A 12,988-nucleotide genomic window follows, 5' to 3' on the forward strand; every position below is an offset into this window, starting at 1 on the left:
GGAAAGCAACCATTGTAAACAAAGTGACATGGCAGGCTGTTTAGCTCTTGCATTTGCTTTCATTGGATTTGTGGCTACATCTCATTATTGTAATCCTTATTTGAATATTCGATGCGGGTTGTTGCGGTAAACTGAGTGTATTAATTGGAGAGAGTTTCTATGCACTTTAGCCTCATTCTATGCATGCACATAGCCATACCCAGACAACTCCGATATGAAGTGTTTTTTCTCAAAGTTGCCGGATGTCACTTGACCTACTTATGTCAGTACACTCGTAACAACTTAAGCATTAGGAAACTTCAATTTGATTAAATAAACCTCACCTTGCAAATAAGCTATTCATTTAGTTGTTTACCAAGTTAGACACTCTTATTGACCTTCATACAAAAAGTAATTGCTTGGTAGGCGAGTTTCCGCTGAGTTGGGCCTCCCTCTTCCGGTGCATTCGGGTGCACCCTCTGACACAATCTAATATCGTCTCTATGCCAGGAACTGATCAATGGACTGACCAATGGCAGGCACTAATGGGCGTTTCCTGATATCAAGGAACGCCCATATGAAGAAACTCCGAGAATTACGCCATATTTCAAAAATATCAAAACATATCAACAATGAAAGGGAAAGGCGATTAACGAAACAGAATAATAATAACGTTTAAAGAGTCATGTCCCGGTTGAGGCAGGGATTTTCATTCCACTGTATGGATGTACTAGCTAGCTAACGTTATATTTCTGAAGTATTATTTGACTTGTATCGAGGTCGAGGAAGGGTTTGCCTGATTGATGCTTATCTAGCTAGCTAACCAGCTAGCCAACTCGCTTATTTGCTTCGACAGAGATTGTTGTTAAAACATATGGCTCATTGCGTGGAATGGGCATATTATTCCAAGCTGACAAGTTAACTCTCTGTCTTGTTAGTAAACCTCATGTGGATGTTCATACTCCTAGCTAAGTTGGCTGGCTGGCTAGCTAGAGAGTCTGTTCACTAACGTTAGCGCTCGCTATCAAGAGACCGCTATCATGAGTTGGTTCAGATCTACCCAGCTGTCAAGTTTTGCCAAACAAGCTTTGACAACAGCTCAGAAATCCATCGACCGAGTTCTTGACATTAAAGAAGACGAATGGGGCGACACAGTGATAATGCCTTATGGCGGTAGGTGAAGTAACGTTAGCTAATGTTATAGTATAACTGTACTGCTGTCATTGGTTGTTTTGCGATTTAATACACAACCATTTGCGTCTGAGCATTATTCCTGAATTGATGTGATTACCAATGAAAGTGAAACACTAGCTAGTCTTCGTGATAAGGAAACTATGATGAGCCGGTGTCTAATTTACCCAATAAAATAAATATTAAATATGCTTTGGTGTCTGACTGCTATATGCCCTTATCTTCTGGCCATTTACCAACAAGGGCTACAACCTGTTTTCCCGTTAGATCTACCAGGGAAGACGCCATTGAGCGGTGGATGGGGGTTGACACAATGAGAATCTCCTCCAGAGGAGTGTGTAACAACTCTCCCTCTGTCATCAGAGGCCATCACGACCGCTGTCACCCGCGCGGTTGTGGATGGAACAGAAAACTTCTTCAATGCTTTTCTGCCCCCAGGAGAACTGCATGGTGTCATGAATATCCAGATATTATCTGTGCCACCCACAGGTGGCTACAGAAGAAGGATGATGAGAACGGGGAGACTATGGTTAAGGACGATGTGGACCCTCACAAGCCAGGGATGAAGGAGACCAACAGACTTGAAGAACAGGAAGCTGATGAGAACCTGACAGAGTCCAAAAGTCAATGGTCTTCCTTAGAAATCGTCCTCGTTCAGACACCAGACCCTCCAGTCTTGGCTCAGGGTGATGCTCATAATGACACTGACAGTCTACTAATCAGTGAGAGTTGGGTAGAATCAACTGCTGTTCCTGAGGATGCACAAACAGAACAACCATTTACTCCCTCAGACACCCAACCTGATGATGATGTTGTTGACACTTCTGAACCCCCCAGCAACACTGAACCGGAGTCCCCCTTTGACTCTTTCCCTACCACACCCCCTAAGGAAATCCTATTGGAGCCCAAAGACTGCAAAATGGAGGACAAGCAGAGCGAAGCACCCTCCCTGAAATCAGAGGACAGACAGAGCAACACCCCCTCCCCTCCTGTCAGCACATTCTCCTCAGGCACCACCACTAGTGACATAGAGGTTTTGGACCATGAAAGTGTGCAGAGTGAGAGCTCGGCCAGTTCCAGGCAAGCGACTGCAGAGGCCAAGGCAGGCCTCCACCTGATGCAGGGCTCTTTCCAGCTGCCTGTGGAGACTTCTCCTGCCTGGAGGACTACGCCAAGCTGACCGAGAGCTACGGCTCCTCCTCCGATGCCTTTGAGCGCATCGACTCGTTCAGCATGCAGTCTGGACAGCTGCAGTGTCAGTGAAGTCAACTCTGACAATGTTTTTGGGTCTAATACTTTCCTAATGCACTGTAATTGGTCCCTGTTGGGTTGCTCCATCTCAAAGCACAAGAAAGGATTTTGGTAACCGTCTCAGATTGTTCATTAATTGTTCCTGTTGGAAATGGATTGGATTGGCATTCCTGCAAAACAATTTTGTTGAAATATAATTTGATAAATTTGGACCAAACTTATTTTTTCTAACAATGAGTTAGACACAAGGAATCTGACATTCATGGACCCCCCCTCACGCTAATCCTACCCCAACAATGAGTACAAAGTATCAGTTTTCTACATTTGACATAATCGACAAGTAGTATGGAGCTGTGGCTCAGAGTATTGTATCTTCATCCTATGTAATGTATTATTGGAATTTGAGGATGTTTTATTTTTTCCCTTGTTCAGATAAATTAGTAATTGAAGTCAGGTTTATGTCCCATCCTACGTCCTGAAATTACCAGGTTCTGACCAGTAGATGGTGCCGTTCCAGGTGATGTTAAATGGATAGGCCTAGTTCACCCCAATTACAAAATTACATTTGTTTCCATACCCTGAAAGCAGTTTATGGACAAGGTATGACAGCAATCCATGCTTTGGGTTTGTTGTCATCAATAAGAACACTCATTGAGTTACACAATACATTTTTACGGATGTAAATTACAATATACTATAGGTACTATTGCCCAGCATTGGATTTATGGTACAAATGCTAGAAAGTTAGGATTGCTTGCTTTCGTACCTTGTCCATTTTAACTGCTTACAGCAGGGTAAGGAAACCAATATGTGATTTTGTAATTTGGGTGAACAAGGCCTATCATTTAACATAATCTGGAACAGCACCATCTAGTGGTCAGAACCATATAATATCAGGATGTAGGATGGGTGATAAACCTAACAACTTCAAAGACTAATTTATCTGAACAGGGGGAAAAAACATCACCATATTCACTGAGAATACATTACATATGATGAAGTAACAATACTCAGCCGTGGCTCCATACTACTTGTCAGACATAGAAAACTGATAGTCTATACTCATTGTTGAGGTGGGATTGGTGTGAGGGATCAGTGGGTGTCTTTGAACCTTTTCTTTGGATTCGCCATGGCTTACACATTGTTAGGAAAAAGTTTGGTCCAAATGAAATGTTATGTACTATAGTTATTGAATAGTATTATATGAATCCTTATCCTTTCAATTAAAGTGGACAATTAGCTTAATTTCTCAGCGATAAAATGATATTTAAACAAAATAATGTTGCAGGAATGCTAATCTTAGCTGTTTCTAACTACAGACACAGAACAATCTGAGATGGGGGTCATGACTTGCTGAAATGACATGGATTGACCCTGTCGACACGAAGCATTCCCCAAACCATCATGCATTAAGCAATGTGCTCCTCTATTTGAAAAACATTATTGGTGGAAACTGAAAATTAAGTTGTCCTTTGAAAGCAAGTCTAGAAACAAGGTACACTATCAGTTTTATTAATTCACTTGAGTGCATTCCCTGTGAAATTCCTATGTGGACTTTTTTTGTAGGTAATTGATGAGATGTCAAACTGCCTTGAGAAGAGGGAGTTACAGCTGCTGACAATCAGCGAAGACAAGACAAGGCTAGAGGAAGAGTGTGACAACCTTAAACTGTGTGTATCAACCTCTTGATATTGGGTAAAATCCAGGTTTGAAAATGCCATGTAAGAGCAGAAAGGAGGATTCTCTAAACTAACCAATGGAAATATACTGAACGAAAATATAAACACAACATATAAAAGAAAGTGTTGGTCCCATGTTTCCTGAGCTGAAATTAAAGAGCACAGAAATTCTCCATAAGCACAAATAGCTTTTTGCTCAAATTTTGTGCACAAATCTGTTTCCATCCCTGTTGGTGAGCATTTCTTCTTTGTCATGATAATCCATCCACCTGACAGGTGTGGCATTTCAAGAAGCTGATTAAACAGCATGATCATTACGCAGGTGCACCCTGTGTAGGGACAATAAAAGGCCACTCTAAATTTTGCAGTTTTGTCACACAACATAATGCCACAGATGTCTCAAGTTTTGAGGGAGTGTGCAATTGGCATGCTGACTGCAGGAATGTCCACCAGATTTGTTGCCAGATAATTTAATGTTCATTTCTCTACCATAAGCCGCCTCCAATGTTGTTTTGAAGAATTTATCAGTACGTTCAACCGGCCTCACAACCGCAGACCACGTGTAACCATGCCAGCCGAGGACATCCACATCCAGCTTCTTCACCTCTGGGGTCATCTGAGACCAGCCACCCGAACAGCTGATGAAACTGGGTTTGCACAAACAAAGAATTTCAGCACAAGTTGTCAGAAACGATCTCAGGAAAGCTCATCTGCGTGCTTGTCGTCTTGGCCTGACTAGTTCGGCGTTGTAACCGACTTCTGTGGGCAAATGCTCACATACTTCTCCAACATGGCCACTGGCATGTTGGAGAAGTATGCTCTTCACGGATGTTTTCGGTTTCAACTGTACCGGACAGATTGCGTGTATGGCGTTGTGTGAGCAAGCAGTTTGCTGATGTCAGCGCGCTGCATGGTGGTGGACAACGAACACAATTGCATTTTAGTTATGGCAATTTGAATGCACCGATACCGTGATGAGATCCTGAGGACCATTGTCGTGCCATTCATCTGCCGCCATCACCTCATGTTTGCATGGGCTGCATACTCACCAGACATGTCACCCATTGAGCATGTTTGGGATGCTCTGGATCGACGTGTACGACAGCGTGTTCCAGATCCCGCCAATATCCAACAACTTTGCACAGCCATTGAAGAGTGGAACAACAGCAACAGTCTGATCAACTCTAGGCGAAGGAGATGTGTTCCATGGATCCATGCCCCTACTTTTTTTGAAGATATCTGTGACCAAAAGATGCGTATCTGTATTCCCAGTCATGTGAAACCTTTAGATTAGAGCCTAGTTATTTTATTTCCATTGACTGATAACCTTATATGAACTGTAACTCGTCAAATCTTTGAAATAGTTGCATTTTGTGTTTTATTTTTGTTCAGTTGCATGGTCTATATTAGAATAGCCTAAAGAAACAAATTGTTTGTCGGCGAGTATATGTCCTCTTGGTTTTGTCAATGGGAGGGTATGTATGGTGTTTGGATAAGGATGGTCCTTTGTGAGACTGAGGAGTCTGTGTGTGTCGCAGTGAGGTGATTGGTCTTACGGAGGAGAGTTCCAGTGTTCAGTCTCTGAAGGAAGAGTTCACACAGAGCATCGCAGACACCGAGAGGAAAGGCCAGCTAGCATGCAAGGAGAGAGACATTGCCAAGAAGGTAAAATAAGCTAAGAACTAACACACTGCCTAAGAACTCATTTAAGATCATTGTCATATATCTAACTGAACATTAGTGACAATGATAGTCACAATGCAAAAAAAGCCTTCTTCAAGCATCGTCTCAAGTCTTTTTACTGTTATGTTTACTCCATAGGAGATTAAGGGGATGAGGGAAGAGCTGTCCACCAGACTATGGAGATCCTCAGAGAGAAGGAGAAGCAGATCCGCGGACTGCTTGAGGAGGGTGAGAAGCTGTCCAAGCAGCAGCTGCAACACTCCAACATCAAGAAGCTGTGTGTGAAGGAGAGTGAGACTAAAATCTCCAAACAGAACAAGATGCTTAAATAGCAGGAGGAAGAGCTCGAACACCTACAGCAGGTCAGGGGAAATATATTAAAACATGTTGAATTTTATAGAAAAGTCTCAATACTTTGCGGTCATCAGAAGTGTGTCCTGATCCTGAATGGCCATTAGTATCTAACCATGCCTGGCCGTGTGTGTGTGTCTCCAGCTTTTTGATGGGAAGGAGGAGGTGGAGAAGCAGCACAGGGACAACATTAACAAGCTGAACATAGTGGTGGAGCGCCAGGAGAAGGACATGACCAATCTCCAGAATGACTCAGAGGAACACCAGGAAAACAATAAGAGCCTGCAGGCTGCCCTCGACAACTCCTACAAGTAAGAATACATACTTCACACAAATAATAATAACTCTACTTTTCCAACTCCTGCTTCAGATGTGCTTGTCATTTAGAAATCCCACAAAGACACAACATTCTGATGGGTAAAGATGGTCACAGAAGCACCAACTCATATTTCCAAGCCATGTAGTGATATGGTGGGGTGTATGTGATCTCAGGGAACTGGCAGGGCTGCACAAAGCCAAGGCCAGCCATGCCAGCGAGGCCCAGGAAGCTGTTTTGAGCAGGGAAACCCAGGTCAAGGAGGAGCTGGCTCTGACCCTGGTGGAGGCCCACATGCAGCAGGATTCTTTGGTCAACCAAGTGGCTGATCTGCAGCTGGCTCTGCAGAGGGCTGAACAGCAGCAGGCCAGGAAAGAAGACTACCTGAGGGAGGAGATCAGTAACCTGCAGCAGGTAGGAGACACTCACACAGGACTGTTTTCCTCATTACTTCTTTGGAGTTGACTGTAAGGCGCAGCCATGCTTGTGTGTTAGGGGTCAAAGGTTACACACTGATGTGTTTACCGGTGGTCTTTAGAGACTGCAGGGGGCGGAGACCAGGACCCAGGAGCTGAGTCAGAGTGTTACCTCAGCAACACAGCCCTTGCTCAGACAGATCGAAAACCTGCAGGCCTCGCTGGTTGGCCAGACGGCATCATGGGAGAAACTGGAGAAGAACATTTCAGATCGAGTAGGTGAGAACAGAACCTCTGAAGTCACAATTTACTTTAGTTTGTAACAAGAGCTTTCTACATCTTGTCAGGACCACAGATTGCTCCTATTTTTAGATGCAGGTTTAATTACTTTAACCTCCCACCCTTTAACTCAACAGCAGAGGCACAGGCCCAGCTGGCTGTTGCTGTGGAAAAGGAGCGCGCAGCAACTGAGGAGCTTCTGGCCATTAATGCCCAGCTGGTCTCACTGGAGTCCCAGAATTCCCTGCTTCGCCAGGAGAAAGGGCGTCTCCACTGTCAGCTGGACACAGAAAAGACCAGGCTGGAGAAACTGGAGGATGACAGCAGCAGGTACTGGAGGGCTTTTAACACAGGCTCGGTGAGACACAGTAGTAAGTTGCCTTCACTTAGTGTTTTCAGAAAGTATTCCCACCCCATGACTTTTTCCACGTTTTATTGTGTTATTGCCTGAATTTAAAATGGATTAAAAATTTTAAAAAAAATCACTTGCCTGCAGACAATACCCTATAATGTAAAATAGGAATTATGCTATGGGAATTGTTTTACACTTAATAGAAAAGCAGAAATGTCTTGAGTCAGTAAGTATACTACCCCTTTGTTATGGAAAGCCTAAGTAAGTTCAGGAGTAAAAATATTCTTAACAAGTCACAAAATAAGGCGCATTGACTCACTGTGTTCAATAATAGCGTTTAACATGATTTTCGAATGACTATCACATCTCTGTACCCCACACATACAAGTTCACTCAGTTGAGCAGTGCATTTAAAACACAGATTCAACCACAAAGACCAGGGAGGTTTTCCAATGCTTCGCAAAGAAGGGCACCTTTTGGTATATAGGTCAAAATACAAAAAGCAGACATTGAAAATCCCTTCGAGTATGGTGAAGTTATTAATTAAACTGTGGTTGGGTGTATCAATACACCCAGTCACTGCAAAGATACAGGTGTCCTTCCTAACTCAGTTACCGGAGAGGAAGGAAACCGTTCGGGGATTTCACTATGAGGCCAATGGTGACTTTAAAACAGTTGCAGTGGTCTAAAGTACTTAAGTAAAAATACTTGAAAGTATACTTTAGTAGTTTCTTGGGGTATCTGTACTTTACTATTTATATTTTTTACAACTACTTTTACTGCATTCCTGAATAAAAATGATATACTTTTTACTGCATACATTTTCCCCTGACACCCAGAAGTACTTGTTACATTTTGAATGCAGGAAAATTGTCAAATTCGAACATCCCTGTTCATCCCTACTGCCTCTTATCTGGCGGACTCACTTAACACAAATGCTTCATTTGTAAATTATGTCTGAGTGTTGGAGTGTGCCCATAGCTATCCGTAAAAAATCAAATTGTGCCATCTGGTTTGATTTATACTTGTGCTTTTGATACTTAAGTATATTTAAAACCAAATACTTTTAGACTTTTACTCAACTTGTATTTTATTGGGTGACTCACTTTTACTGGAGTCATTTTCTATTTCAGGTATCTTTTACTTTTACTCTAGTATGACAATTGGGTACTTTTTCCACCATTGAATGTCTGTGACAGGAGATAACTGAGGATGGATCAATAACATTGTAGTTACTCCACAAAACTAATCTAATTAACAGAGTGAAAAGAAGGAAGCCTGTACAGAATAAAAATATTCCATAACATGCATCCTGTTTGGCACAGGGCAAAAAAATATGGCAAAGCAATTCACTTTTTTTTCTCCTGAATACCAAGTGATATGTTTGGAGCAAATCCAATACAACCCATTACCGCGTATCACTCTCCATATTTTCAAGCATAATGGTGTCTGCATGATGTTATGGGTATGTTTGTAATTGTTAAGGACTGTGGAGTTTTTCCACAATAAAAAAAAAATGTAATGGAGCTAAGCACAGGTGTCACGATCATCGTATGAGTGAGACCAAGGCGCAGCATGGTATGCGTACATTCTCTTTTAATAAATGAAACACTTAACAAAAACAACAAATGAAACGTGAAGCTATACACAATTAGTGCAGACAGGCAACCCCCCCCCCCCCCCCCCCCCCCCCCACAAAGGTGCGGACTCCCGGCCGCAAACCTGAACCTATAGGGGAGGGTCCGGGTGGAAATCTACCCTCGGTGGCGGATCCGGTTCTGGATGCAGCCCCCCCTCCTTACGCTGATCCCTCTGCTTCTGGGGAACTGGACTGGGGACCGTCGCCGGAGGCCCCGGAATGGGGACCGTCGCCGGAAGCGCTGGACTGTGGAGGCGCACTGGAGACCTGATGCGTGGGGCCGGTACAGGTGGCACCAGGCTGATGACACGCACCTCAGGGCGAGTGCAGAGAGGAGGCACAGGACGCACTGGGCTGTGAAGGCGCACTGAAGACCTGATGCGTGGGACCGGTACAGGTGTTACCGGGCTGATGACACGCACCTCAGCACGCCCGCTCTGCAGCACTCTCAATGCCAGCACCTCTCTCCGGAATCTTGCGTCGAGCTCCTCACTCGACTCCCTGACTGGCTCAATGTGCCCCCCCCCAAAAAAGAAATTATTGGGGTTGCCTCTCGTGCTTGCTCCGTTGAGCTATCTCCTCGTATCGTCGCCGTTCCGCTTTCGCTGCCTCTATCTCCTCCTTAGCTATACAAAATTAGTGCAGACAGGCAACTAAACATAGTCAAGATCCCACAACACAAATGAGAAAAATATAAATATGATCCCCAATCAGAGACAACGATAAACAGCTGTCTCTGATTGGGAACCACTTCAGGCCAACATAGACATACATAAGCCCTAGACACACAAAAACTAGAGTACCCACACTAGTCACACCCTGGCCTAACCAAAATATATAGAAGAACAGATATCTACGGTCAGGGCGTGACAACAGGCAAGTCTGCTTTCTACCAGACACTGGGGGATGAATTCACCTTTCAAAAGTAACCTAAAACACAAATCCAAATCTACACTGGAGTTGCTTACAAATAAGACCGTGAATGCTGATTGGCTGAGTTACAGTTTTGACTTAAATCTGCTTGAAAATGTACGCTAAGATTTGAAAATGGTGGTCTAGCAGTGATCAACAAGCAACTTGACAGAGCTTGAATAATTTTGAAAAGAATAATGGGCAAATATTGTACAATATAGGTGTGGAAAGCTCTTAGAGACTTACCCAGAAAGACTCACAGCTGTAATCGGATTCTAACATGTATTGACTCAGGGATGTGAATACTTATGTAAATGAGATGTTTCTGTATTTAATCTTCAATACATTTTCTAACATTTCTAAAAACATGTTTTCACTTTGCCATAATGGGTTATTCTGTGTAGATGGGTGAGATGTATTTAATCATTTTTGAATGTATGATGTTGCACAACAAAATGTGGAATAAGTCAAGGGGTATGAATACTTTCTGAAGGCACTGTACATTGAGGTGGACCTAATGGCTATTCATTACAAAGCTTTGGAGCCTTTCCATTAACGGGTCATTTTCTGTCATCCTTATGGTGTAGAGAGCATGTGGAGCTGGAGAATCTGAGGGGAGAGCACACTCGAACACAGGAGGAGGCCAATAAGGACAAGGCATGTTTCTTCCCCTGCCCAATTTATCCTGCAGTAACGTAACAACACTTCTCACACATCCTCAGAGTCTGGTTTCTTCCTAGGTTTCCTTCCTTTCTAGGGAGTTTTTCCTAGCCACCGTGCTTCTACATCTGCCTTGCTTGCTGTTTGGGGTTTAAAACTGGGTTTCTGTATATTACCTTGTGACATCTGCTGATGTAAAAAGGGATTCATAAATACAGTTGATTTAACCTCCTCTGTTCCTCCCACCAGCTACTCCTGACCAATCAGCTGGAGATGGAAAAAATGAAGGTGGAACAAGAAAGGACAAAACGCTACCTAGCACAAGAGACCCTCAAGGGAAAGGTAGATATCTATCAATTTCTGTTTTATATCAATTACCAACCTTGTGTGTCTGTTCTTAAATCAGTCTGTGTGGAGGGAAAATGACATGCTGTTTCTGTCATTAGGAGTGGAAGTCATTGGTTCAGTCTGTGAGTGAGCCCCCAGCCTCATCTACCCCCTCCCAGTCCCGTTCCAGCTCCATCAGTGCAGTAGACCACACAGGCCTGCACTCCTCTTCCTCCCAGGTACTCGCCACAGGCACACAATTTACCCTTTCACACCCAGCCAACCTCCATTTTTTTGTCCAGTATTAGGGATGTAAAATGAATAGAGAACTTATGGCAAGGAAAACTAACATCTGGTAAGATTAGTTGCTGGACAGAGCTTTATAAGCAGCTAGTCACAGATAAGGAAAAGTCCATTAGAGTTAGCCCTCTTGAGACTATAGATCTAGTGTTATCCTCTGAGCCCGCGTTGTGTGACTGACTGTGTTGTAGGAGCCTGAGCTGAGACGCTACACCATCCTCCAGATGTATGGAGAGAAGGCTGAGGAGGCAGAGTAGCTGAGACTCGACCTGGAGGATGTCAAAAACATATACAAAACCCAAAACCCAACTACATCCTACATCTCCACCTTGTGACTAATAGTACACTGTGTGCCGGTGTAAGTTTTCCGGTGTTATGGCGACCTGGAGTTTCTACATTTTAGTTTGCAGAAGGTACGCGCCAGGTTTAATACATGTGTAGTTTAGTCTTCTGATCGACCACATAAACTTTATTTTATTCACGAGAAGTTGACTTTGGAAGTTTGCAGGTTCTATCACTTTTCACTCGGGAATGCATTTAGCTGTGTACCAGCCATAGCGGTGCCACCAAAACGTTCCATATTGATAATATCAGTGTAGCGAGGCCGGGATGATTTATCGAGCAAAGTGAAACTACTAATCCAGACGTTTTATTAGGGGCGTTTTGTAATGGTCATGTAATAATATTGCTGCAACTTGGTAAGGAGCTCTGGAGCAGTGGTAGAACCCCGTAAACTACAGATAATTATATATTGGTGAACAACTTGTGAAAATCAGATAATATGTCAGTCACTGTGCGTGTATGGTTCATAGCGTGTGTTCCATTGTAGCAATCAATATAACGATTGTGTTGTGGAAGCAACAATTTATTCATTTGATACAGTAGCCGGCCTGTAACACTCCCTGAGAAAAGTCTAGACGGCTTTAATTTAAGGGAGCAACACTTTACACCATAAACATGCCATGATTACGTGATTTGACATTTAGCCTGTTGGTGTTATTATTAAAGACTCTGAATGTACATATTCTAACAACTTCAGCATATTTTTGAAGCCACGTGGTGTTTCCCCACAGGCTCAAAAGCATCAGATTGAGACGAAAAAATGGTCAAACAACATAGCAGCCAAGTGGCCTACAACGGTGGTGAAAAGGACAGCACCCTCCAAGGTGCTAATTAATTCAAAGCATTTTACACGTCACTTCAGTATGCCCACATACTTGAGTATAGCTGCGGTGTTTACACAGGTCTACATTTCTTATGGCCTACTTGTCTAGACATCAATGTCCAGCAACATTTTTAGAGGACACTGCAGAACACCCAACATTTTTTTATCTGAGTATGTGCTTCATATTACCACATAGGCAGGAGGCCTATATATTCTCATGCGTGTTCTGCTGTAGCCTACCAAGATTTATTTTATTTGACGTTATATTCCGATAGTGTGATATTTGTTCTACTGCTACATTTTTAGACTACACTGCAGAACACCCACGCACACATACTGTACACATACTGTACACATACTGCACACGTACTGTACACGTACTGTACACATACTGTACACATACTGTACACATACTGTACCCAGCTGTGGGACATCAATGTAGCAGTAGAACAAATATCACAATATCGGAATTGAACTTCAAATAAAAT

The 12,988-nt window shown here is 43.1% G+C and overlaps 1 pseudogene; it reads left to right on the plus strand.

The window, feature by feature from the left end:
* The first annotated feature begins 367 nt into the window (after positions 1-367).
* Positions 368-12,980, plus strand: LOC110527958 (annotated as a pseudogene).
* Positions 12,981-12,988: the final 8 nt, after the last annotated feature.

Source organism: Oncorhynchus mykiss, chromosome 7 (assembly GCF_013265735.2).
Source record: "Oncorhynchus mykiss isolate Arlee chromosome 7, USDA_OmykA_1.1, whole genome shotgun sequence".
NCBI classification, from domain to species: domain Eukaryota; kingdom Metazoa; phylum Chordata; class Actinopteri; order Salmoniformes; family Salmonidae; genus Oncorhynchus; species Oncorhynchus mykiss.